The 25,786-nt window shown below is 41.8% G+C and overlaps 1 long non-coding RNA gene across 2 annotated transcripts in view; it reads right to left on the bottom strand.

Annotated features, from left to right (window-relative positions):
• The window catches only part of LOC115029844 (uncharacterized), a 143,735-nt gene that overhangs the window by 79,590 nt on the left and 38,359 nt on the right, over positions 1-25,786 (bottom strand). For both annotated transcript variants that reach the window (XR_015046033.1, XR_003835399.2), the window contains exons 4-5: positions 14,378-14,476; positions 11,617-11,822 (exon numbers count right to left, since the gene is read on the bottom strand). This is a non-coding gene — a long non-coding RNA (uncharacterized LOC115029844). The remainder of the gene's footprint in view (positions 1-11,616; positions 11,823-14,377; positions 14,477-25,786) is intronic.

Raw genomic sequence — 25,786 nt, 5'->3', positions numbered from 1 at the left:
AAATTATTTGCCAATGCTTATAAGTCTGTAATTTTTTTAACCCTCTTCTGAGCACTGTATACGTAATTATCTTTCGGATGCCTCAGGCAGCCATTTCCTGTCATTGTTTGCTTTTCCAGTCTGCAGCAGAAGTAGTATCCTTAAATTAATAGTTAGCAGACCAATTCTGACACTAAACCACACCTAACACATGGATCTTCTTCCACCTTTTGACTACAGAAAGACCACACCTATCTTTTCCCCAGAGACAAATGACTAGGAGAGAGAATCAAATGAGTTGTAAATTACCCAGCCTTGGTTTCCTGGCCCAGCACTACTAACTATTATTTCTACAGCTTACTAATACCTCCTCAGTTATTGCGAATTTAGTCTGTCATTTCCTTTGTACCCATAGATATCCTCTGCTTTTCGTGACTTTTAAGAATGGGTGCTGTCTCTCCTTTTCATGTAGCTCTAGGCTGTGGGAGTTCTGCATATGGAGACAAACCTTAAGATCTGCTACTGTTGCTTGGGACACTTTTACTGAACAGGTTCAATTGACAACCGCCACACTATCGCCTCTTTTTCAGATATTCTGTATCCCTCTTAACACATCTCCAAAAGTAACCATCTACCAATCATCTAAATATAAATTATTAATATTGCCAAGACCCCATTAAGGAATCTCCTCCACATTCATCAAGAGACTCTCCTACAAAACTGCATTTCATCCCAACCTTGCCCTTGGGTTTGCCATGCAAAGCTGTTCTACTGCCTGGCAGAACTCAGCTCTAGCCAAGCTTATCCTTGCCACTTCTTCTCCATGTCTCCTTCTCTAGCCCTATGAGAAGATGACCTGACTACAACACCAAGTGAAGAACCTGAATCACATGGAGGAGAGGCAGTGGTCCATTTCCTTCCTCATCCACTGACTCATTTCTGACCCTTCCCTCCAAAGTGAGGGACGAAAGTAAAACATAACATTAAATATCTAATTATCAGTGAATTATCCACTCAAGAAACAATTGGGTTTACTCTTACCAAGTTGTCTTTTCAACATTTACTGTTTAGTAGTAATACTAGATCTAAGAGAATAATCTGTATAACATTGGTATACAAATGTGACACCTTATTCCTAGTATAATCTCTCTTTGTAATGAACACAGGGCTCATTTTTATGTAAGACTGTTTCTGTGGAAGCTCTCCTTTATTTATTCACTGAACAAACATTTATTTAGGCAGGCTATGAGCTGGAGATACAGAGAAAAGGGCCCAGAGGTGTCTTCCTCAAGGGGTTCCTATCTATTGCAAATTGTTTACAATGTGCTATGCTAAGGCTTAGGAGGGAGAGGAGCATGCACCAAATTGATGCAAAGCGGGGACAAGGGAGTGAAACAGTGACAGAAGCCTTTCTGAACATCAGAACTGGTCAAGATGTGACAGCCAGCAGTCATCCATTTCCTTCTGACATTGTTTACTGGCTTTATAGGAACATTTTTCAAAGAACAACTGCATATCTCAGCCCCATGGGGCTGAATGACTGCTCCCTGAATTAGTGGAGTTTGTATGGATGAGATTCAGGGTTACCATGGTTTTCTTTATACTGAAATGAGTCCGTGCTTGCTTGTAAGGCCTCTAATACAACCATTTTGTGATTTGTTTTCTACCCCACCTGCCAAGTTTCACATTAAATGTAAATATATATATAATTATTATTAATATATCATGTATAATGATGTATGTTATTAATACTGCGTAAGTTGCTCAAAGACTTCCAAAAGTCCCATTAGGAGACCTGTCTAGACATACCCTGTATTTTCTATGACTTTTCTCTGTTTACTTACTAGAGAGTAAATCAATGGGCATTTAATCATATAAAACTATGTGCCTGATCCTTGGCTATTTTATAGAGTATAACCTTTTTAAATATACTTATGATGTACATGAGTGAAAGAGGATATTTTGATGATAATATAGGCAGCATATATTGATTTACTCTATAAAACATCAGTGGATCTTGAGGATGTGCCAAGAACTGCAATAAACACCAGAACCCCTGAGCCAGCAGGACAGATAGACAAGCCACAGAAAGCTACAGTGTTAGATAGAAGGCAGGGAGCTAAGATTTCCTTGGCAACAGCAAGTGCATGACCACAGACTCTGACTGTCCTTGGAGTTGCTATTATTCTGGTCAAGTTGGTGCTTGTATGCCTTCTTCCATAACAACCACCCTTTACAAGGGAGTCTTACTACCTTCTGTCAGCTAACTGGATCAGTTCTACAGCAAGAACTTCGTTCAGAGGACAAAACCAATCTCTGGGTTGGTTACTATCCTTCAAAGGGATCACAATCAAATTGTGACAAAATTAGGATGACGGTAATTAGCTGAATATATGATATTTTCTGTTTGAATTTTATGGGACAAAATGAACTAATTACTAATAAAACAAACGTGTTAAGTTTATCTTGGATTGGCCCAAATGAGCAAAGTTTCAAGTGTTTCAAAGTTCTTAAACCAGATGAAGAAGAAGCATTGCTCATTAGTAGAAGGAACAAACAGTCCTTGCCAGTCAGGACCAGAGTCTAGATGTGTCCTGGATTTTGAAAAGACTCCCCAAACCTCAACCCTCACAGCCTCACCTGGCCCTGATCTCTAGTATTCCTGTTCTAGGAAGCTGGAGATGAGACTGGTCTGAATCCCAACTCCCCAATGTTAGTGGAATATTCCACTTTCACCCTAAAGTCCCAGACTCACATGAAAAGAAAGGGTGACTTCTAAGGGCTCTGGCCATAGGATCCAAGAATTCAGGAGACCATTATATCAATATGTTCCCATTTGACATATCCCTGTGGGTTGACTCTTCTGTGCATAAAACCTGCTCATGTGTGCCTTTAACAAGCATGAAGGATCTTGCTGTGAGAAGCAAATTAGTCATTGTAATGAAAGAGTGATTCATAAGATACATGGCTGAAAACAAGGGTTGTGGTGGCCAGGGAGGGCAAGAGGCCTCTCTAGAGGGAAGCAAAGGACGGCCCTACACTGGTAGCCTGGGAGATCAGAATGTGCATCCTTGCCCTCCACATTCCTCACTCACTCTGGTTCCCCCAGGCCCCCAAATCTGGATGGAGAAGAGTGTCTGGGTGTCTTAGTCAGGGTTTCTATTCCTGCACAAACATCATGACCAAGAAGCAAGTTGGGGAGGAAAGGGTTTATTCGGCTTACACTTCCATACTGCTGTTCATCACCAAAGGAAGTCAGGACTGGAACTCAAGCAGGTCAGAAAGCAGGAGGTGATGCAGAGGCCATGGAGGGATGTTCTTTACTGGCTTGCCTCCCCTGGCTTGCTCAGCCTGCTCTCTTATAGAACCCAAGACTACCAGCCCAGGGATGGTCCCACCCACAAGGGGCCTTTCCCCCTTGATCACTAATTGAGGAAATGCCTTACAGTTGGATCTCATGGAGGCATTTCCTCAACTGAAGCTCCTTTCTCTGTGATAACTCCAGCTGTGTCAAGTTGACAAAAAAATAGCCAGTACACTGGGTGACAAGGAAGAGAGGTGCAATGTGACAAACCTCAGATGACAAACTGAGAAAAGGTCATAGGACAGATTGTTCTTCTAGGGGACATTGGAAACTGTGCCCACATTTTATTCAAAAGGAGTCCATGTTTATGCAAATGCACACAAGCGCTCTCTTCCTTGCCAGAGACAGAAAGGCCACATACACAGTTAAGGGAAGAGGACCATTCTCTTCCATTCTCACAGTTTGAATGCTAAGTCATTATTCTGGCATTGCCCCATCCTCCTTGCGAGAAAGGCTTCAGATCCAAGGCTTCAGATATTGAAACCTTACAAGGCCTCATTTAAGTTATAGGCAACCCTGACTTTCTTCAGAAGGAGCAGGGCTTCCTGGGGGAGAGTCAGCCAAATGGCATTCACATACTGAGCCCATATACCTTCTGAGCTTTCTGATTCTTACTGGCTTTTATGTATTTGTGTTTCTCCCTTCCCTGATCTCTCTCTCGACCTCAGGGCCCTGGAGGTGGGTAGAATTAATTTGATGCATATTCCATGCTAATATAATCAAAAGTCATGTACATGTGACCAGATACCCTAAATGCATTAATCTAGAGTCACAACTAAATATTTTATTTGAAAGAAAGAAAGGTTTGATTTTTAAAGAAAGGAGGCAGATGTCCCCTTTGGGCTTCCAAAGTCAACTGTACAAACAATCCCTTTTTCTCTGTCCCTCTTGACAGTGACAATTAGGACCTGACCCCATTCTGGGGCCACCACCCCATGCTGACTTTGCATATCCTGGGACTCTTTAATTCCACAAGTTACTGTCTCCTTCCCAAATGGCTATGCCCTTTAAGGCAACTCTCTTGAAGGAAAGGAAAAAAGGCAGAATTTTTAGGAAGCATTCTCCCTGGAGGCATGACCAGGGCTGACTCCTGGAATTCGTTTTCCAGCTAAGCACTTTAGTACCCTGTTTCTTGTGGTTATTAGCACAAGTGACAACAGCCTTTTCCTCCCTGAGCCACGCAGATTAAGGAAACCTAAGACTACATTTCTAAAATTGTTTCCATTTCAACCCACAGAGAATCAATACAAGAGAAGAGCATTGCCTTAAACGCTAATGTTATCCAAACTCAAATTCATTTTTGATGGATCGGTGGCTGTGTTTTCTTAAGGCCAGACCAGGATAAATATACACATTTTTTTGAGATTCTTTTTCTTTTTCCACTCCCTCACCTATACAGAGAGTGCAGTAGTGAATGATATGCTCATGCCCAGTTGTCCCTGAAGGACATAGTCTGTATGGGGGAATTAGAAGACTATTTCCAGTAAAGAAGCTCTAAAGTTCTGCCAAGGATGCAAGTTCACATTGACCATATGACTCAGGAGTCCCCAGTCTGAGCAGAATCAGAACACATGCTGTGGAAAGCCACAGACATGGGATTCAGGAGACTACCTAACTCCACTCCTCCTCCTCCTCTGATCCACCACAGTCTGTGCAAGCACAGACTGGACGTACTGCTCAGAACCAACCATGGTCCGAATCAAGAAGGTGCAATCCCCGATTTGCATTTTTCAGGTCTGGCATTTAATCATTATTAGCATCTAACGCTTTGTGTTCCCAGAAAGCCCCATTCTCACCATCTTCTTTGAGAAATGCTAAGGCATTTCTTCCTCAAGGAAGCTCTTCTTTCCATGATCCCCTCTCTGTCTCTGTGTTATGCCCTTGGCATCCCTCCATGCCAATGTTGTTGTCCAGAACAGCAAGTGGATGTTTATTGGCATAGTTCTGAGGCTCTAATCTTAACCACCTAATTGCAAAGTTAAGTAGCTAAGACTCTGATGATCAGGGTTCTATAGAGGAATGGAATGGATGGGAAGAACATATATTATAAAAGGTGACTAATTACATGGGCTTCTAATTACATAGACCTTGATAGTCCAACAATGACCATCTGCAAATGGAGAAGCTAAGAAGTCAGTAGCTTCTCAGTCCACAAAAGCTGAGTGCCTCAGTAATTCTAATGTGATGCTGAAGCTCTGGATGATGGCTGGAAAGCCACTAGTCTTCAGCCTACTTGGAAGGGTCACTGAACTGGGTTCTAATAGCAGCAAAGCATGGATGCACTAGCCAACAAGAAGCTACTGCCGACAAATAGCATTGCAATGCCCTCAAACTCCTGAGGCCTGAGCTGCTGTCAGAAGGTTTTACCCACTCTAGAGGAGTCCTCCTGAAAATGCTCTTGCAGCCCCACCCAGAAGTTCATCTCCCAGATGATTCCAGATACAATCAAGTAGACAATCAAGAACCATTACAGACAAAATGCCTAGATCATTTATAGAAGAACAAATGAGGGCAGCATAATAACGAAATGAATACTTAAATAAAGCCTCAGTTTACCCCTCATACCCAATTGACAAACAGCGCTCTGTTCTCCTTTCAGGGTAGGCTTTCATATGTTTTGTTTTGTTTTGTTTTGTTTTGTTTTGTTTTGTTTTGTTTTGTTTTTACCTTTATTACAGGGCTTGGCTTCATAATTTGCTTTGGGCAGTAGGACAGTGTGATATGAACAGAGGCTTGGTCACCTCTGACTCAATAGGACCTGCCTTTTCCTCCTGATGGAGCCCTCTGACCACATGTACAATTCCTACAGATGTCTGAGAGCTATCTTGACCACATTTTACCATCTGTGTAATTGTCGTACTGGTGAGATAGTGGGCTTTGGCCACATTCCTGACTCTCCTTCTAGCACTTAATTGTGGGGTAACCAGTCCTTCTAGGTCTCTGCTTGGGATATATTGTGGGCTTGGAAATCATAAGCTATCCTTTCTCATCGCAAAGAATGTACACAATATCTAGATAAATCTTTTATACTATTAACCAACAGTATAAAAAGGATACAACAAAAATTACAAACATGATACACAATAAAACCAATTCTTTGCTCAGTAGGGCCAAGGCATTATTGCATTTTGATACACAGGAGCCTTTCCTAGATGACCAAATAGCAGCTGAGAAAATCAACATCCAAGTCATATACTATGTAAAACAGCAGCAAATGTAGACTCTACTCCACAACAGTCCATAGAAATTGGGAGGTAGCTGACTGAGGAGCATGACTCCCAGTGGAGAGATAAGGACACTAGACAACCCATGAAACCTTCAATCCAAAATTTGTCCTGTATATAAGAAGTGCAGGGACAAAGATGAAACTGAGACTGAGGGAATGGACAACCAGTGACTGGCCCAACTTGAGCCGCACCCCTTGAGCAAGAACCGGTCTCTGACATTATTACTCTGCTATGCTGAGAGGCTCCACCCAGCAGATGACTGAAACAGATGCAGAAACAATCAGCCAAATATTAGGTGGAGCTCAACGAGTCTTGTAGAAGAGTTTGGGGAATAACTGATGGGACTGGAGTGGATAGGAACTCATCAAGAAGACCATCAGTGTCAACTAACCTGGACCTTTCAGGGTGTCCTCTTCCTTCGCAGAGATGAAGAGGATGAGGTGGGGGAGCAGCTTGTGAGAGGGGAACTGAGAGGAAAGGGGGAGCTCTGATGTACATTATTTATGTGAATGAATGAATGAATGAAAAAAATAAAAGAAATTTGAAGGTAGATAAGTAAGGTTGCAAAGAGATGAAACATTACATCATCTATCAACAAAGATGACAAGGGACCTCCATTGGGTCACTATCAAGATCTCCATCTGAAAAATATAAAAAGTGGGGCAAATATCAGAGGTTGGAGTGAGTGAAATAATCAGCAGCTAATCCAGGATCCCTGTGGCACTGTCATTGGTGAAAACCCATGTATATAGGAGCCTGTATCAGCACAGGGGAACGGAAGGTGTGATATGGATAAGAAAAGAGCAGTTTGGACAGAGATGTGTAGCTAGTGCTGACCCCAAAACCTATGCCATAAGTAAATATGGCTCAACTGAAGATCTGACTTACCAAGGAAAAGACAAAGTGGAGATTCTGGTCCAGCATGGAGCTCTATCACACAATAAATAAGACGTGGGAACAATCCCCCACTGTTGCACTTTCTCACTTGATATGGTACATGAACAAGCATGCCTTCTTCCCCCAGCTTTCTTGTTGGAGTGCCATATAACTCGAACCTTGGAAGATATCACATTTTCCTAGGACATCTAGTTAACACATTTCCTAGGTGGACTCTGACCTGCTATCACTTCTGAAATAGATGTCCTGCTGCCTTGGTTCTGCCCTACTGGGTGTTTCTTGAATTAGAACGTCATACCAAAGTTCAAGGCATTCTATGCTATCTTCCTTCTAAGTGTCCAGCTAGAGAATGATAAATTGTCACAGTGGTCATCATCATGGAGTCCAAGAAGCTCTTGTCTAGCCTTGACAGGTACAGTAGCTAATGGTGCTCAGTCTGGGCCATTGGCATGAGCTTTTATACGTCAGAAAAGATTTCAGAAATAACAGTGAATGTTAGAAGGGCATCTTCTTGTGAGTTTAGCAAAAGTTTAAATAGCCCACCTTTCTGACTGGAGAGAAACAGGAAATAAGCAAAGAGAAGAATGGAGTATCATAGAACCTTAGCTCTGACCCAAGGCCAAGATGCTAAACTGAGGAGCAGGACTTCTGATCCTGGACATAGCCAGACTGCAGCATGCACCAGTGTCCTCAGGAGGCTTAGGAACAGCACATTCATACCCATCTTGGAGTTTTAGAAGACAGTGAATAGTTTAGGCTCACAAACAGCCCACAGAAACACTGAGTCACTGTGCTTTCAAGAGTGCCTGATGACATTGTACTGGAGAGTCCACCTCCTGTCTGACCTCTAACCACAGGAGGGTCAGGAATGCTAGACCTTTCTCAGTTGGTTCATTCCCTGGAGGATGAAGCTAGCAAGAGGCCACGGCATGGACATTTATTAATCACATTTTTATGCTTTAGAGTAACTAATTTTATTAAAGCCAGATCTAAAATTTCTTTATTTTTCCCTGAAGCAGTTTCTCACTGTTCATAATCTAAAAGTAGCTACTAATTCTATATTATAAGAAGGTAAAAGTGACACCTTTTTTAGATCGGCTGTTCCGGGGCATCTGGTCAAGCAAATGGAAGAGCTGAGTGAGGTTATATGAGTGCTGTGACAAGCAAGAATGAGAGTAGTGGCCACATGGTTGAAACCCATACGCATTAGAATACCTGTGGAATAAAACAACTTTCACTCCAAAAAGTTAACACCTAGGCTCCTAGAGCAACTCGGCTTAGAAGGGGTATTCAAGAATTAACTATGTGTTTACTCATTAAACACACTGGTTAAGCAGCCACTATGAGTAGACAGAGAGCTATGCCTGGTCACAAAGTCAGTGGGCAAACTGGATAGGAGCTAGACAATCCAAACTAGTGGTGACCATCACTAAACAAATGGATGCAATGAGACTGTAGAGGGAAAAGAGTTTCTCTGGGTATTACTGCCAGATTCAAGTGGCGAATGGAGAGGAGTGAGACAACCATGGCCCAAACTTGTGGTGCCACAACAGTTTAACCAACCAGCAAGCCCCAGCCTCCCTTCACCAGGGCATCGCTACCCTGAGTTTGTTTAATAGTGGCATCACAAATAGACAGCCACTTGGTTGATAAGACTTAGGGCCAGTAGACATGGAAAAGAGACCAATGCAGTCCTGCAGCCTCTGATTTCACCAAGGCAATGTCAGAAGGCAAGTACTACTGTCTGTACCACTACCTACGTATACACACACACACACACATCCAAGCACACACATGCATGCACATAAGCACATACACACCTGTACATAGTACACACACAGGCATACAAACACAAGTACCCACCCATATGAAGGCACATATGTATATACACATGTGCATACATGCCCATATATACAGAACACACAAGTGTGCGTGCGCACACACACACACATACATGCATGTATACACAGACAAATACATAGGGGCATTCACATATACACACAATGCACACCCGCATATGTCTACGCATTCACATAACCATGCCTGGAAGCCTCCCAGTTCCCCCACAGAACTGCTTCTCTCAGGAGAGAGTGGGTTTGTAAGATAAACTCCATCAAAGGTTGTGTGCCCGCCAGCCACTAATGCAAAGAGCATAATTAAGATGGAAAACAACCAAATCCTGTGAGGAGCAGAAGCAGAACAAGATTGGGCCAACTTGGTGAAAAGACCTCTCTCCCCTGTGGCTTTGTACTCAAGAGCTCTCCACAAGCAGAGAAAGAAGAGAGGGTGGGAAAGAACACATGAATAAAACAAAAGCTGTATTTATAGTGCTTTCTTGTGCAACCCCTATAGCACCCCCTGCTGGCTTGACCCCTGGGTCACCTTCCACTCCAGGACAAGATCACTGTGTGCCACTGTATTCTTTCCCCCAGGCTCTGACTGTTGTAAGTTTAGTGAACCTGGATGGGAATCATGCTGAGCTCTCAAGTGCAGGGCAGGCAGAAAAGGGAGAAAGCCCAGAGGAGGGCTAAGAACAATCTCGAGAACCATAAATCAGGGACTTAGAGTCCTAGAAACGCTGTGATCAAGGCTCTGAAGTCCATGGAACCACAGCACCAAGGCAGGGGAGAGCACTGGGGTGGCTCTATCACAACAGGTGCTTTCAAGTGCAGGTGTCGGCAGCATCCTGGACTGTTGGTTTCATTCAGAGCTAGGAAGACAGTGTCAGCCTGGGATAAAAAGAGAGGATCCACACTCACAAAGTCCGAGTGAAAACTTGCCAAAGATTCAAACCAAAACCAAGTGGCCTAGACAGTAGCATTCTGTCCATTGCAAAGAAATTGATGGTGACAATAGAAAAGAACCAGAGAAATATAGCTCCAGGGCTTGTGTCAGTGGACTTGAGGGGATCAGTTTGGGGGTGAGGTAAGTAGAGCCAATACATCCATCCAAGTCCTCATTTGAAAAAAATGGAGCATGTGCATTCTGATAAAACTGTAACAAAGATGAAATGAGATCATGGCAAGCAATTAGTAGAGAGCTTGGCATATATTTACCCCATTGTGTGTGCTGGTGGTAGAGATGGGTGTTGATGCTAAGCACAGCAGTGGTATCTGGGGTGGTAGCTACCTCCACTTGCTTACGGGACTGGGGTGAATAAAGGCCAACCTGCTGTGTCAAGATCAATGATGAATATGGTCCAGAAAGCATCTGAAACTGGCAGTAGCTCTTTTCTACTCCCATGCCTGCCACCACTGGCTCAGCTTGGTGGTTAAGAGGCACATCGACAATTATCTAGCTCATACAAGTTGCTCAAACCACTCACTTTCTTTGTAACAAAGGGTTATTAACATGCTACCAGAACAACTTTAATGCATGATGATCTGCAAGAAGTATTCAAACCTGACCCCTATCTGGCAACTTGCCCTCACTGTCAGCAGACCTGTCTCTCCTATATTTGGGTAGCCAGCCTCATTAGAACTGGCATGTGCCCATGCAGGGGTTAAGCATAGAAAGCTAAACACCAGAAACTAAAGAGATAGTACAATTTGTAAAGTGCTCACTATAGAGGCTGGAGGACCTGAGATGACTCCCCCGCAAACATATAAAAGGCAGGATATAATGTCAAGCATGCTTGCAAATTCATGATTGGAGTGTCAGACACAAGCAGATCTCCAGGGCTTGCTGACCACTCAGCCTCTCCTAATCAATGAGTCCTGGCTGCTAATGAAAGATACTCTAAAGAAACAAGTTAATGGCTCCTAAGGGCAAGACATGAAGCTGTCCTCTGGCATCCACATGTATAATGCACACACACACACACACACACACACACCATAAATACCACTTATATATCATAAACCTCAAGCACACAAACACACACACACACAAATACAAATCCACACACCATAAATACCACTTAACCTCAAACACATACACACACACAACCATAAACCTCAAACACATACACACACACAAATACAATTAAAATACATACACCATAAATACCAATTATATGCCATATATCTCAAAGATACAAACATACACACACAATACACACATGCTCAAAAGGAAGTAAAGAAAAAAGGGAGGGGAAGAATTTAAAAAGGAAAGAAGAAAGGAAACTACACGTTGGATGAGAAATCTTACCCTTTCTGGCTGTGGAAGGACTTCCTCCCCAAGGCTTGGGAAGCAGATATGGATGTCATGGGAGCATACCATGAAGAGGCTGACTTTCTTCAAGAATTCCAGTCCTGCCGTCTTTGCCTTCACATCTTTTTTGTTGTCATGGGATACCAACAAGACTATTCCAAATACAAGACTGGATCTGAACTGAAACTCTTTTAAATTCACAACTGAAAAACAACAGCATTTACATTTGTTATTTTTGTCTAGAATACAAGGGTTGTCTATGAATAAAATACACACAGTTGGAGAGGGGGAGAAAATTCATCTCACAGCTCTTTGCCAGCACAAAGGCCGGTAGAACAATCTTCACAACTTTCCATAGCTAAGCACATAGAACCAGTCAAAATGAGCTGCTCAGCCTGTGCTTAGGATATTGTATGCAGGTCTCACCTGAGCTGGCTTGCAGTGTTGGGCTAAAGTCATTAAATTGAAATTAATTAATTTAACCCCACAAATTACTAGGTTAAAATGAGTTGCTTGGTGCAGAATGACATGAAGTGAATCTAGATTGGTTCATCTTTAGAGTCAGTTAACAGTGGTTTTAACACTTGGCTGTTGGTCAGTGGATATGGGCATAGACCTTGCAGAACTGAAAACTCGTAGAGAGTGGCACCTGGACATGGCCTCATGCAAAGGCATTTCTGAGTCCTGAAAGGTAGGTAGGTACATTTGGAGCACAGGATACTATATGGTGTCAGGATATGGGGGCACTACATGCAACAGCAACTGTGATACAATTGCAATTTGAACTAGAAAAGTTCCTCATAGTTTTATGTGTTATAACACTTGATCTCCAGCTGGGGAAAAACCTTGAAGTGGGTCCTAGATGGAAGAAATGAATCACTGATGAGTAGCCATGAGGTCTCAGGCCCGCCCTGTACCTCTCCTCTCTCTGCTTCCTGATTGAAAATATAACCTGTCCTAAACTTTTACCACTATGTCTCCCTCCCCTGATGTGCTTTATCTGATCTTAACCCATGCACCAAAATAGATTTTTCTTCCAAATAAGTTGCTTTGGGCAGATATTTTGTCACAGCAGCAGGAATGGAACAAACTGAGCACCTATGTGTTCATGCTGCAAAGATAGCTGAGATGCTGCGGAGCCCTCAAGCATGGGACTTTCCAGTTACTCCTAGCTACGGAATTTAAGGTTCAAGCATTTCTTGTTCTTGCTGCTATTGTTAAGTTTTGGTTGAGTTCTAGTAGGGACTTGCATATTTTTGGTTTTGTTTATTTGTTTGTTTGTTTGTTTGTTTGGAGATGTTTGTTCTTGGCAGTGGTGGAATTTTTTGTTGTTATTTTTACAGGTTTTGATTGTTTGAGTTTTGTCTTTCTCATTAATTTTAGTAGGATCCTTGTGTTAGTCAGGATTTCTATTGCTGTGAGAAAACACCATGACCAAAACCAACTTGGGTAGGAGAGGTTTTATCAGTTTAAAATTCCATAGCACAGTCTACCACTGAGAGACATAAGAGCAGAGCACAACAGAGCAGAGCCTGGAACTGGAGCTAATGCAGAACTTGCAGAGGAAGGATGCTTACTGCCTTCCTTCTCCTCCTTACTGCCTTGCTCCTCCTAGCATTCTCAGTTTGTTTTCTTATACAGTCCTGGACCACCATCCCACACATGACACGGCCCACAATGGCCTGAGTCCTCCCACGTCAATCACCAATGTCCTACAGACTTGCCTACAAGTCAATCTTATGAAGGCATTTTCTTGATTAAGATTCTTTTGCCCATAAAGCCTTACCTTGCATCAGTCTGACATGAAAACTAGCTATCACAATCCCCAAACCCACAGACTGAGAGGAAAATGAGGACCTAAAAGCACGGACAAATCCTATAATTTAATGCAATCTTTCCTGTCACAGAAGAATTCAACTTTTTGTCTCAAGATTAAGAGCTATATCCATTTGGTGCTACTTAAAAGAAAACCCACATTGGATGGCCTTCATAATCCTAGAGAATATTTTAGGCACTCCCTCTGTGTTTTCCGCCTTCCTTCCATTGAACTGAAGATGTTCTATATGAGGAATGTTCGTGTCTTGTCTCCTTCCCAACTGAGCCCATGACTCTACTTCTATCAATTCTTCCTTCCAATTCTCATTGTTATATAAGCTAAATGTCTTAGAAATAGACACACATCTTAAAAATAAATCCCTGTATATAATTCAGCTGTGAATGTGGTATTCAAGCATTCTCCAACTTAAGAGCAGGCTCTCTTCCAAACACTTGAGTGTATGTCAGTCTTCTAGTATTCAAAATGCATCTTCCCACAGACACCAGGCTGTGTGTGGTGACTAGGTCCCCAGGCATCCCATTAAAGCCTGCTGAAGCCTGAACAAATGGGGTACAGTGCTATCCTAGACCTAACCATGGCTTTATGGAGAGCAAGCACAGAGGTCTAACCTGAGACTGGCAGACCATACACACACAGGTAACAACCACAGAGCCTGCCTCTCCCAAGAGGCATTTTTTTCCATAACCTTTCCTGAAGATAGGATGAACTGAGTAAAAAAAAAATCTTTCTGACTTCTACTTTGCCCTGATGTATTGTGGAGAAGCTATCATTTAACTGTTTACAAGCCAACTGCAGGAAAAAGGATACAATGGATGAGTTCCAATGGAATTGTTTGGATCTTGAGATGCATGTCCATCCCTCTGAAAAGTTGGTGGGAACTTGTCATCATACCCACTATCAGCAGAGATAGAGAAATCTTACCAAGTCTTCAGCAGCTGGTGAAAATGAAGAAATAAACTCCAAGAGAGTGTGCAGAGGGGTCATAAGACTTGATCACTGTCTTAAAAGCACCACAGATACCTATAATGCAACAACAACAACAAAAAACATCCAAGAAGGAACAAACTAAGTCAGTCAAAAGAAATTAGTGGATATCCCCTTTCAGGTGTCAATCACTACTAAGTCCTTTATCGTGTAAAATGCAAACAAAGAAGCAAAATAGGACAGGATAAAGAGAAGTGAAAGCAGGAGACAAGTTACCATGAACCTGTCTAATGATCCTCAGTCCATGGCTACTCTGGGTCATGCACATCAGAAAACTTGGTGAGAATCTCTCCTAGCAAAGTAAGCTCTTAGTTATTCCTGGGAAACCTTTTAGAAGAGATGGAGGAGTTAGCACTTAACCTGAAGTGACCTATTCAATGAAGAAAAGAAGATCTAAATAATGTTTAGTGACATACAATCCTTTCTTTCAATATTTATGAACTATATAGTAGATAATGTATCTATATCCTTACAACATTTTTTCTACTTCTATTTTCTACCATAGTTCTGCCTTCTACCATAGCACTGAAAAATAAAAGGTAATTTTTTCATTTAAAGATTTTGGCTTTCCTCAGTTACTACAGACCTAAATAAAATAAAATAAAGTCCAGAGATTCATGGCCATCAACAGAGATACAGTGAGGTGACCAGGCTTATCTGTCATTCTACATTATAGAGCTTTGGGTACCATTATTTAAAAGGATCTTTATAAGTATCTACAGACAAAATTCAGAACATGTTTGTGTATCATATCATTGTCTTAATGAAAAAAGTGCTATGATGAGGATGAACTTTGAAGATATAATAATAAGATAAGGCAGATATACAACAGACAAGTAGTGACTTACATGTAGTATGTCCTACTTATATGAGGTATCTGGGATAATCACATAGAAGTACAGTGGCTTCACAGGGCTGGACAGGTCTTAGAAAACTTGTTTAGTAGATTGAAGGTTTAGTTAAGTGATATAAAAAATTTCTGGAAATTGATAGGGTGGTGGTCCTGTATGTAATGTCACTGAACTAAAAAACAGTGAAATTAGTGGGGTGTATTATATATGTATTTGCCCACAACTAAGACTCTGTTCAACACAGACTCATCACAAAAACACATAATGAGAGATGACTGGGTGCCAAGCATTTTTGAGTGGTTGGCAGAAAGAAGGATTAGTTAGCATAAGCAGAAGAGAATTTCTCATGAAGATGAAGTCTAATCAAAGACTTAAAGTGAAAAAGTAAGCCATCCCAATATGTGGAAAGAGCACCCTGGGCAGGAAGGCATCCAGCACAGAAACCCTTGGTTGTCTGGGGACCAAAGAATGTGAATGGAGCTTTAATGAGTCTGTAAGGTTAAAAACTTCTGGAATGTTAGAAGTTTCAGGTAGCGACATTCCTTGAGGAGATAATTCTTGACTGTGATTGGCCAGAAAGGACATAACCATTCAGAACTAATTCACATAATAGGAAAGAAGTCATGACATAGGCCATGAATCCTCTTCAATGGGTGACTATCATCATTAAGGCACCATGTCCCCAGCCTCCTTGTGTATAGTGACACTGAATTGGAAGCTCTGTGAATTAATATATGGAGTCTGTAGTGAAATTTTTGAATGCTTTAAAAACACAGAAATGTTATGTAAATTTTAATCCCAGGTGTGAAGTGTGAGGCTGCTTTAGATTGTCCACAGCAGGTAACTATGATTTGTCTCATGCTCTGGCAGAGTGTAATTTTGCTAGCTGAAGATAGTTTACATTTGGAAATCTGGGGACAATTGAGAGGGTATAAAAATGCCAGAGTCCTGAGAGGCTAACTGCTGATGCTACCCCTGCTGCTGTTGCTATTTGGTTGCTGGTTGGAGAAATCTGAAAATGAAGATCAAATTTTCACCAGGAAACTCAAGGCCCATAATTAGCAGGAAGTAGTCTAAAAACATCTACATGCCAATTCCCCTCTAATCTTCTTTCTTTCATACCAAGTGTTTGGAGGGGTGCAGAACTGTGGAATAAAGATTGGAAAGAAGATAGCCATAAAAACTCAAAAAAGTAGCCAATAGTCCAGCTACAGGTGTCAAATGCTAGTGACTCCTCAAACAGCATTTCAACAAACCCTGTCTCTAGTTGTAATATCTACCAGGTCTTGATCTCATCTGATGGGGGACTCACATCTCTATTTTACTTCACTGAATCAAAGAATGAATATTAACTATACATGAAATGAAAGAGAATGTATCGTTTATTTGGGTTTGGGTTTTTTGGTTATGTTCTTGTTTTAGATAGAGTCATTCTACATAGATCTGGCTGTCCTAAAACTCACTATGTAGGCCAGGTTGGCCTTGGCCTTGAACCCACATAGACCCTCCTTGCTGCCTCCAGAGTTCTGTGATTAAAGGTACAAGCTACCACTCCTGGCTGAGAATATATAGTTATAACTTGGGGTTCTTTAAAATCAAATGAAATTTGGATGTCTAGGAACATTATTTAAAAAATGGTTGCTGCTGCAGATGCTCTTCACCATGTGACCGAAGTTAAATGTCTGGAGAGGTGAGAATACAGCCTACATCTCTATGGACTCATGCTTCAGCCCTTGGTACCCAGCTTCAAGATGTGTATGTTTGGGAGGTGGGATCAAACTAGAAAAAAATCTATTGTGGTGTTGGTTTTGACTGTTAATGGAATAATGTAGAGTCAATCACCTAGGAAGGGATCTCAAATGGATTGTCTAGATCAAGTTGACTTATGGGTAGGTATATCTATGGGGAAGTATGTTGATTATGTTATTTGAGTTAGGCAGGCCTACCCACTGAGGATGTTATCATTCGCTGGGAAGGAAATTTCAAGCTGTATAAAGGTGATAAAACCAAGCTGAGCATGCATGCATCAATTCATTCTTCTGCTGCTTAATTATAGTCAATGAAGACAGTTCTCAAGTTCCTGCCACTGTGACTACCCTGCAGTGATGGAATATAATGGAACTGTGAGCTAAAATAAACCTTTTTTTCCTATAGATTACTTCTATCAGATAACAGCAGTTTATCACAACAACAGAAATGGAGACATGCATGACTGGGTGCCGTAAGCAGTGAGGATTATAACAGCCCTTCTTCCTTCCTCATCCCACTTACTGGTCCTGCCTCACTTTCCTGACAGCACACCTATGTGCTCCATCCTCTTCCATTCCTTCCCTATCAAGGATTTTATCCTCAAACTCTGAATCAAAGTAAATCCTTCTTCCCCTATATGGCTTCTTGTTAAGAATCTGGTCATAGACATAGGAAAGGCTGAGTGACATTCCCTGTTGGAACTGAGTTGGAATTCACTAGAATAGAGTGAGGAATCCCCCGAGTTCTACAAATGCTCTCTGTTTTGGTAAGAATTTTTACTACATACATCTGGGTTCCCAAAATGTTTTGTGACTGTTTCAAAACACATAACATAATGTGTTTCATTCTGTTTTCAGACTCTCTCTGAGTGTCCTCTTGAAGATCATGACTTTATCAAGGGAAAGAGACATGTTATATCCATATTCACAACCCACATTTCCAACATAGCAGCTAGTCATAGCTGGTACTCAGTGCATCCTTGTGAAATTTTCTACAAATATTATTAAAACCAAAATAACTATTCAGCATTGAAGTAGGTGATGATACCACGTCCTTTCCTGCCATACTTATGTAGACTGGTGAGAATGCTTCCTTTAACACAGCCACAAAGTGTGTGAGTTTTTGTTGTGGAACAGAATACCATAAAACTTAATAGTTTACCGTACCAAGTTATCATTTATTATTATTTGCTTTCTATGTGTCAGGAATTGAGCATGGATGAACTTGGCCCTCTAATTTAGCCTCTCCCATAAGCTCCTAACCACATACCCCCTGGAGACAAAGCCCAATAGATAAGATCTGCTTCCAAGCTACACAATAGTTGTCAGCACAACTTAGTTCTTCATGAACTGCTGGGTTATTCCTGAGGGTCTCAGTTCCTCTCCAGCTAATGGCTGGAGGCTGCCCTCAGTTTCTTGCTGTGTGATCTCTCCACCATGACTGCTTGCTTCATCAAAGCCAGGGAGCCAGGAAAGACAAAGAATGCTAGCAAGACAAAAAGCACTCTTTCTTAACTGCTATAGTTTGAATATAGATATCTCTCAATGTATATTAGAGTGGAGTTTAATCTTCAGTATTAAGTACTGAAAAGGCAGAAACTTTATCTTAGCGTTAAGAAGTAGAAGGAAGGCTGTTTAGTGGTGAAGTGTATTAGAGAAAGTCTTTGGGGTAAAGTGTCTATTACTGAATCCTAGAGGCACCATAACAAGAGAAACCAAAGGGGGTGGGTCCTGGAGAGGGAAGGGGAGAGAGGAGGGGCCAGGGAAAGAAGGGTAAAGTGCAATCCGGATATTATATATGAGACAATAATATTTTTTATTTTAAAAAGAGAAACCAAAAGACTCATAGGTACATGGTATTCCTGTCTCTTCTGTAATACCTGAGCTGCCCCCAGAACTCTACTAACAAGAAATCCGTGTCCAAATATAACCCCTTGAATTGGACTTAAAACCATAAACCCAAGTAAACCTCTTTGCTTTATAAATTACCAAATTATAGTATCTGGTGACTAGCAACACAGACCAACATAATAACCTTATCACATAATAACAGCCCATCACTTTTGCTATGAATTTAATAGATGTAGTTCATACTGGGCCTGCGCACCATTAAGTATAGATAACTGGAACCATTTTTGAAGCATGCTAACTCCTTTTAGGTTTCACAGAAGTTGTGTACCTTCATTGATCTTCACTTCCGTCCATAACAAACTATTCAAAAACAGCATTGGGTTGCATAAGTGCAGGGAGGAACAATTCACAGGGTAAACGAAGCAGCCTGACTTATTATCTGACTGTAGGGACAGAGGAGCTAAGATCATGCCAAGTCCAACAGGACCCTGAGGTCAAGGTTCTAGGTGAGAGGCTGAGCATGCTCATTTCACTGCTTGGTAGTCATGGGCTGTCAATAAGGCCCCAGGCAAGCACCAGACATCAGGAGTGAGAAGCCCCTTCTTCAGGACTGCTGGAGTCATCAATTAAGAAAACTGTAGGAGGGGCCAGCCAGTGACAGGCACCCAGAGACACTGCCTCTCTGTCCAAATCACTAACTGTGCAGTGGCACATATCTCCCTTGCATTGACTGACAGTGAAATCTTTTAAGGAAACAGGGTCTTTGATTTGCTTCATGGACAGTAGTGATAAGAGAAAAAAGAAAAGAAAGAAAAGATAAAAGAAACATTTTCCCGTTTCTCACTCAGTAAGGGCTGCCAGGAACCTAGAAGAAAGAAACAGGTGCTGGCAAGAGGCATGAAGCTAAATCCTGACAGGTTGCTGAGGCAGTCAGAGACACAGAGAGTAGGGGCTTTAAAGGTCATGGGAAGGTTGGTTTAAGCAAGCAGGAGTGGAGATTTCAAAAAAAAAACAAAATAAACAAATGCAAAAGCAAAAATAAGAATGAGGTGGTGGGTGTGGCCACAGGCAGGCCCTTCTGATGAAAGCGGGGCTGGTTCCATCTTGGAAACGGTACCGTACAAGTATTAATGTTTTCTTCTCATGACTGTGCAGTAGTAGGATGTGTCATTGTGGCATATTACCAGACTAACCAAGCATTAAAAATAAAGTTTATGATTACATTCTTTCAGCTAGATTATCCTTTCTGGTTCTTCTCTAGCTATATTGACAGAGCAGGATTTCCCACACCATTTCATAAACTTTAAAACATGGGAGAAGATTCTTTTCACAGTGGACAATTTTTCCTGAAGAGACTGACAACTGGTCAAAGTACAGAAAATAAATAAGCGTTGAGTGTTCCACTGTAAGTGGGACATCTATATCAACCCCTCACAGCTTAGCAAGCACGGAGGAAGAGTGGATGGGAAGAATGTAAGAGTAGAAGGAAGGAGAAAAGTGCTGCGGGACACTCTCTAGGGGTGGTGTGGCTCTTGCTGACTTGAACTTTAAGCAGCTGTGATTATCTACAGATAATTGGACCACCAACATTCTATCATGGAAGGGGGAAGGATGCATAATGACCCCGTGCCTTGCTGAGAATTTATAAGCAATTGGCGTTTCCTGGAGAAGGGAGAAACATTTTCTTCTGTGGTATACAGTTGCCTATGTGTCTGTAAATTACCCCTTGCTCATGCTCTGTAAGCAACTTTAGTGAAACTCACTAGTATAAAACACACACGCCCTCAAGCACACACTCACACACACACACACACACACACACACACACACACACACACACAGACCAATGTAAAACACATTCTTGGATGAACTATGAGAATGGAAAACTCACTGAATAGCAAGAGACTCCAGGCTGGAGATAAAAGACTGCATGTCAGAGGGCACTGGTCTTGGTCACCTGGAAGACACCCTCTGACCACATAGGTGGAGTGGGGGGACCCAGAATGGCCAGTATGCAGTGTCTTGCCCTTACAGCTGACTAGAGCAGATCCTTGCTCCGAGCTCTCTGCATAAGCCTGCCACCACCCTGCTCTGAGCCTCCTCCCCAGCTGCCTTGTGCTCAACTGAGTGGGAAGAGGCCATAGAGGAAGCCAGCCATTTGGCAGAGCTCCCACACATCCAAGGCTCAGAGTTGCGCCCTGGCAAAGCTCTCAGCCATTTCTGCCTTCTTCTACTTCCCCAAGCAAAAAAGATCCTGATTGTAAACATCACTTTAAAAGCATGCCATCCACCAGCCGGCTCAGCTGCAATACATCAGCCTGAATTGTACTCATTTATGGTGAAGCATTGTATATTAATGTTTTCATTGCTTATCACAGACACTGGCTTTAAAGTGCTTAAGCCAGCTGTACTGAGTTATTTATTAGGCTTTCTTTTATCCAAGTTGCCTTTTCCTTAAATAAAGTGTTTGTTTTACTTTCATATATTTAAAAAACCCTCTTGTATCCTGTGCATCACTTCTCACTGTTGTTGTGCAGGAACCCCATATTATTATAGAATATACTAAGTGCTATTGAACTAGGAAACCTGAAGCTAGGGAAGCCCATGGAAGAGCAAGGTTCTGGTACAGCAGACAGTCTCTCCGTAGTCAGCTCTCTTCTTTGTTTCCCTTAGTCCCCCAAAGTGGATTCTACTTCCACTGTAATATTAAAGATCCTCAGTGGTAATATACTGTCTGCTGCTTGGACTTCTGAAACTAACCTACGATCTTCTTTCTTCTCCATGTTGCCCTCCAGCCATTTTGACCATTTTTCTGGTTCCTTCATTATACCCTCTTCCACAAATGTGACATTCTTGAGCTGTCCTCCTCAGTAGGAGCAACTTAAGTTGCTGAGTGGTGAGACCTCCCTTTGTTCTTCCTATGCACCCCCAGAAGGTCATCAGCAGGACAGAAAGCTAAAGGTATGGTCTCTATAAATTTAACATTCCAGATTTGTGACTCTAATGTTGGGAGTTGTGGGTTGACTCACAAAGTTGACAGGATGTGGTTCCTCACTCTGAAATATGAACAAAGACCCACATGACTCTAGCTGCACGTGAAGCAGAGGATGGCCTAGTCACTCATCAATGGAAAGAGAGGTCCTTGGTCCTGTGAAGGTTCTATGCCCTAGGAAAGGAAATCCAGGGCCAGGAAGCGGGAGTGGGTGGGTTGGTAAGCAAGGGGAGGGGGGAGAGGATAAGAAAAAATTTTTTTAAAAAAGAGCCACAATGGCACATATAGGAATTCTAACAAAAAGTAAAGCAAAAACTTAAAAACAAAAGACTTAAGAGAAAATCAAGCAAGACGTAAAAAGAAAAAAGAAATAACAACTATAGTTAGAGTCTTCAGAGGAAAAAAAATAGTCATGCAACAAGAACAGGAGGCTATTGTAAAAGAGAAAACAGAAATTAAAAAAAAACTCTGAGGGTATTAAATATGGAACAAATATATTTTAAAATTGCACAGACTTCCAGAGGATAAATATAACTAATATCTAGGAATTATATAATGGGTAATATGATACAATATAGAAAAGAATGTTGAAAAAATCAGTCATAAAGAAGATCCAAGAGCCCTTTAAAGGAAATTTTAATGAGAGCTTGGTAAATGAGCCAATTACAAAGATAAAATGCCAAATATATCTCAAAACTAAAAGGTTTTTTCACAATAGCCAGGAAATGGTATCAGCATATATGTCTATCAGCTTTTGAATGGATAATGAAAATGTGGTACATAGAAGAATGAAATATTATTCAACAGTAAAGAACAATGAAATTATTAAATTGATGGAGCTAGAAATAAAAGAAGCACACTTAGTAAGGAAACTATTTTAGTTTGAATGATAATGGCCCCCATAGGCTCATATATTTTCATATATTTGAATACTTGATCCCTAGTTTTGGTGGCAGTGTTTGGAGGCATGGGTGTGTTAGGGAAGGTGTGTCACCAGGGATGGACTTTGATATTTCAAAAGACCATGCCAGGTTCTCTCTCTCTCTCTCTCTCTCTCTCTCTCTCTCTCTCTCTCTCTCTCTCTAATGAGAGTGAAAACAGGGCAGTACTAGAGTCATCAGTAAGAAAGCCAGTGTCTGGAATATGTTGCCTAGAAAGTTCTGGCTGAAGAGCTCTGCCACCGGAAACCTGACGGAGTGGGGTCACATTTCTATCCTAGAGCGCCCTACTTAACCATGACTCTTCTTCTTCTGTTTATGACAAAAAGCAACTTAGGGGATTTTTTTTTCTTATAGCTTAAGAGATCCAGTCCATCATCAATGGGAAGGTAGGGGCAGCAGCAGAGTGAGGAGAATGTGCAGTTGGACTTTTCTTTTTTTTTTAATTTTTAATATTTTTTATTACGTATTTTCCTCACTTACATTTCCAATGCTATCCTGAAAGTCCCCCATACCCTCCCCCCTACTTCCCTACCCACCCATTCCCATTTTTTTTGGCCCTGGCGTTCCCCTGTACTGGGGCATATAAAGTTTGCATGTCCAATGGGCCTCTCTTTCCAGTGATGGCCAACTAGGCTATCTTCTGATACATATGCAGCTAGAGACATGAGCTCTGGGGGTACTGGTTAGTTCATATTGTTGTTCCACCTATAGGGTTGCAGACCCCTTCAGCTCCTTGGGTACTTTCTCTAGCTCCTCCATTGGGAGCCCTGTGATCCATCCACTAGCTGACTGTGAGCATCCACTTCTGTGTTTGCTAGGCCCCGGCATAGTCTCACAAGAGACAGCTATATCTGGGTCCTTTCAGCAAAATCTTGCTAGTGTATGCAATGGTGTCAGGGCTTGGAAGCTGATTATGGGGTGGATCTCACAGCAGCTGGACTTTTCAAATGTTGGTGAAACAGAATGTAGAGAACATGGAGGAAGTACAGTCAAGCTATCAAACCTGGCAGCCTGCCCTCAATGACCCACTATACCCCAGGGAGGCTCTACCTCATAGAAGTTCTGATGCTTTCCAAATAGTGCCCACCAGCTGGGAAGGAGGTGTTCAAATGCATTTTACATTCAACCCACAATATATATCCATCCAAATGAAAAGTCAACTGAGAAGAACAAGAAAAGACATTTAGGTTAACAAGGGTTCTAAAATCTCGCCTGCACAGAGTTCCAGAGAAATCTACAGAAAGAAGTCTTCCTCAAAGTACACAAGTAAAGCAGAAACCCAGGGAAACGACACCCACTAAAGGAGTGAAGCTTGGGAGACCCCAGAACAGAACAGAGGCAGAACGCCCAAGGAGAGCCAGCACAAATGAAATACAAAAGGGGGTTAAGCTAAGAAGATGAACCCACATTGTTCCACCTCTGATGGGCTTGACTCAGTATACAGGACCTCTATCCCTCTGCCAGAGACTGTAAGGAAGACTAGGTGGTACATACACAGGAAACTGGGCAAAATTTCAATCTGGATAATTTCTAGCTCTTAGAAAAAAATATTTTAAAAATTCATATTTGTGAATTATTTTCATAGGCAGAAAGATGGAAATGCTACAAACTTGTATAACAGAGAGCTTTCCATGGCAATAGAAGAAAGCAGAGGTAATTTATTCACTATAAGGAAGCCTGTGTCCTCGAAGCCAGGTTTGTGGAGAACATACCTGCACTAAAGCACTAGGCATGCTGAGGTAGAGTGGTGGTGACAAAAAATTTGAGGCCAGCTTGAGCTGCATATGGAGGCACAGGAATTATTTAAGAACCTCTTCCTGGCTCTGTGCCATCCAGCATAGACATTCCCTTAATGGATCATACACACACACACACACACACACAATTTCATTCATGGTCTGAATTTGAAGGAGAAAGTGCCTTTTTTAAAGACTCAGACGACATTTTAAAAGCCCTACTTATTCTACTTCCTTGCCACCAGAAGCAACTTCAGCGATTGAAAGTTAAGATGAATTTTCCAAGCATTTGTCCAACCAGGAGGGTAGCTGGTCAGCTTTATGGAACGAGAAAAGTGTGAACTAAAAAGAAATATACTGTCCCAAAATATCTCCCACTGGCCTGAAATTTATTCCACTTCATAAACATGCCTGAATTTCCACCAATTAGAAATTCATTTCCAGGCCCCTCTTGTAAAATGTGCAAGAGTGATTAGCTTTATTTGCTGCCATTCTAGAATCTAAAATTAGGACCAATGGCTGGGCCTAATAAAGAAAAATTGATGGGCTTTCTTTTTAAGGAAAATGCCTCTTTTCAGTTCTTGCTCCTTGTTGGGGGACTGGCAGCTCCCACGAATTGCTAGATGGTCTCTGAAGAGGAGACAGTCTTCTCTGGGTCACTTCAAAAGGATAGAAAGTTCCTCTTTGTAGTTTATTAAAGTCACTTTCTGGCATTCTCAATGGTTTGTCTATACCCTGCCCTCAACAATACAAAAATCTAATCTTTGGCACCTTATCAAATATTCTAACCCAGGCTTCCTCATTCCTGGGAGCTCCCGCTGCCTTCCACAAGTCTGTCAGCTGAGCAGTGCATGAGCATTACCTTGGTAAAAATAAGACATGGCATGAGGAGTCATTTTCCACCCCATCCCCAGAATATAGTCTTTATTAAATAGCAATCTTTGATCCAAAATAGCCATGTGTTCTCTATCTCTCAATACCATGGTATATCCCATAATCAGCCACCGCAGACATTAGTGCATATGCCAGCAAGATTTTGCTGAAAGGACCCTGATATAGCTGTCTCTTGTGAGGCTATGCTAGTGCCTGGCAAACACAGAAGTGGATGCTCACAGTCAGCTATTGGATGGAACACAGGGCCCCCAATGGAGGAGCTAGAGAAAGTACCCAAGGAGCTGAAGGGGTCTGCAACCCTATAGGTGGAACAACAATATGAACTAACCAGTA

Source organism: Mus caroli, unplaced genomic scaffold (genome assembly GCF_978045245.1).
Source record: "Mus caroli unplaced genomic scaffold, Mus_caroli_1 scaffold_19, whole genome shotgun sequence".
Lineage (NCBI taxonomy): Eukaryota > Metazoa > Chordata > Mammalia > Rodentia > Muridae > Mus > Mus caroli.
This window is presented reverse-complemented; position numbering and strand designations above follow the sequence as displayed.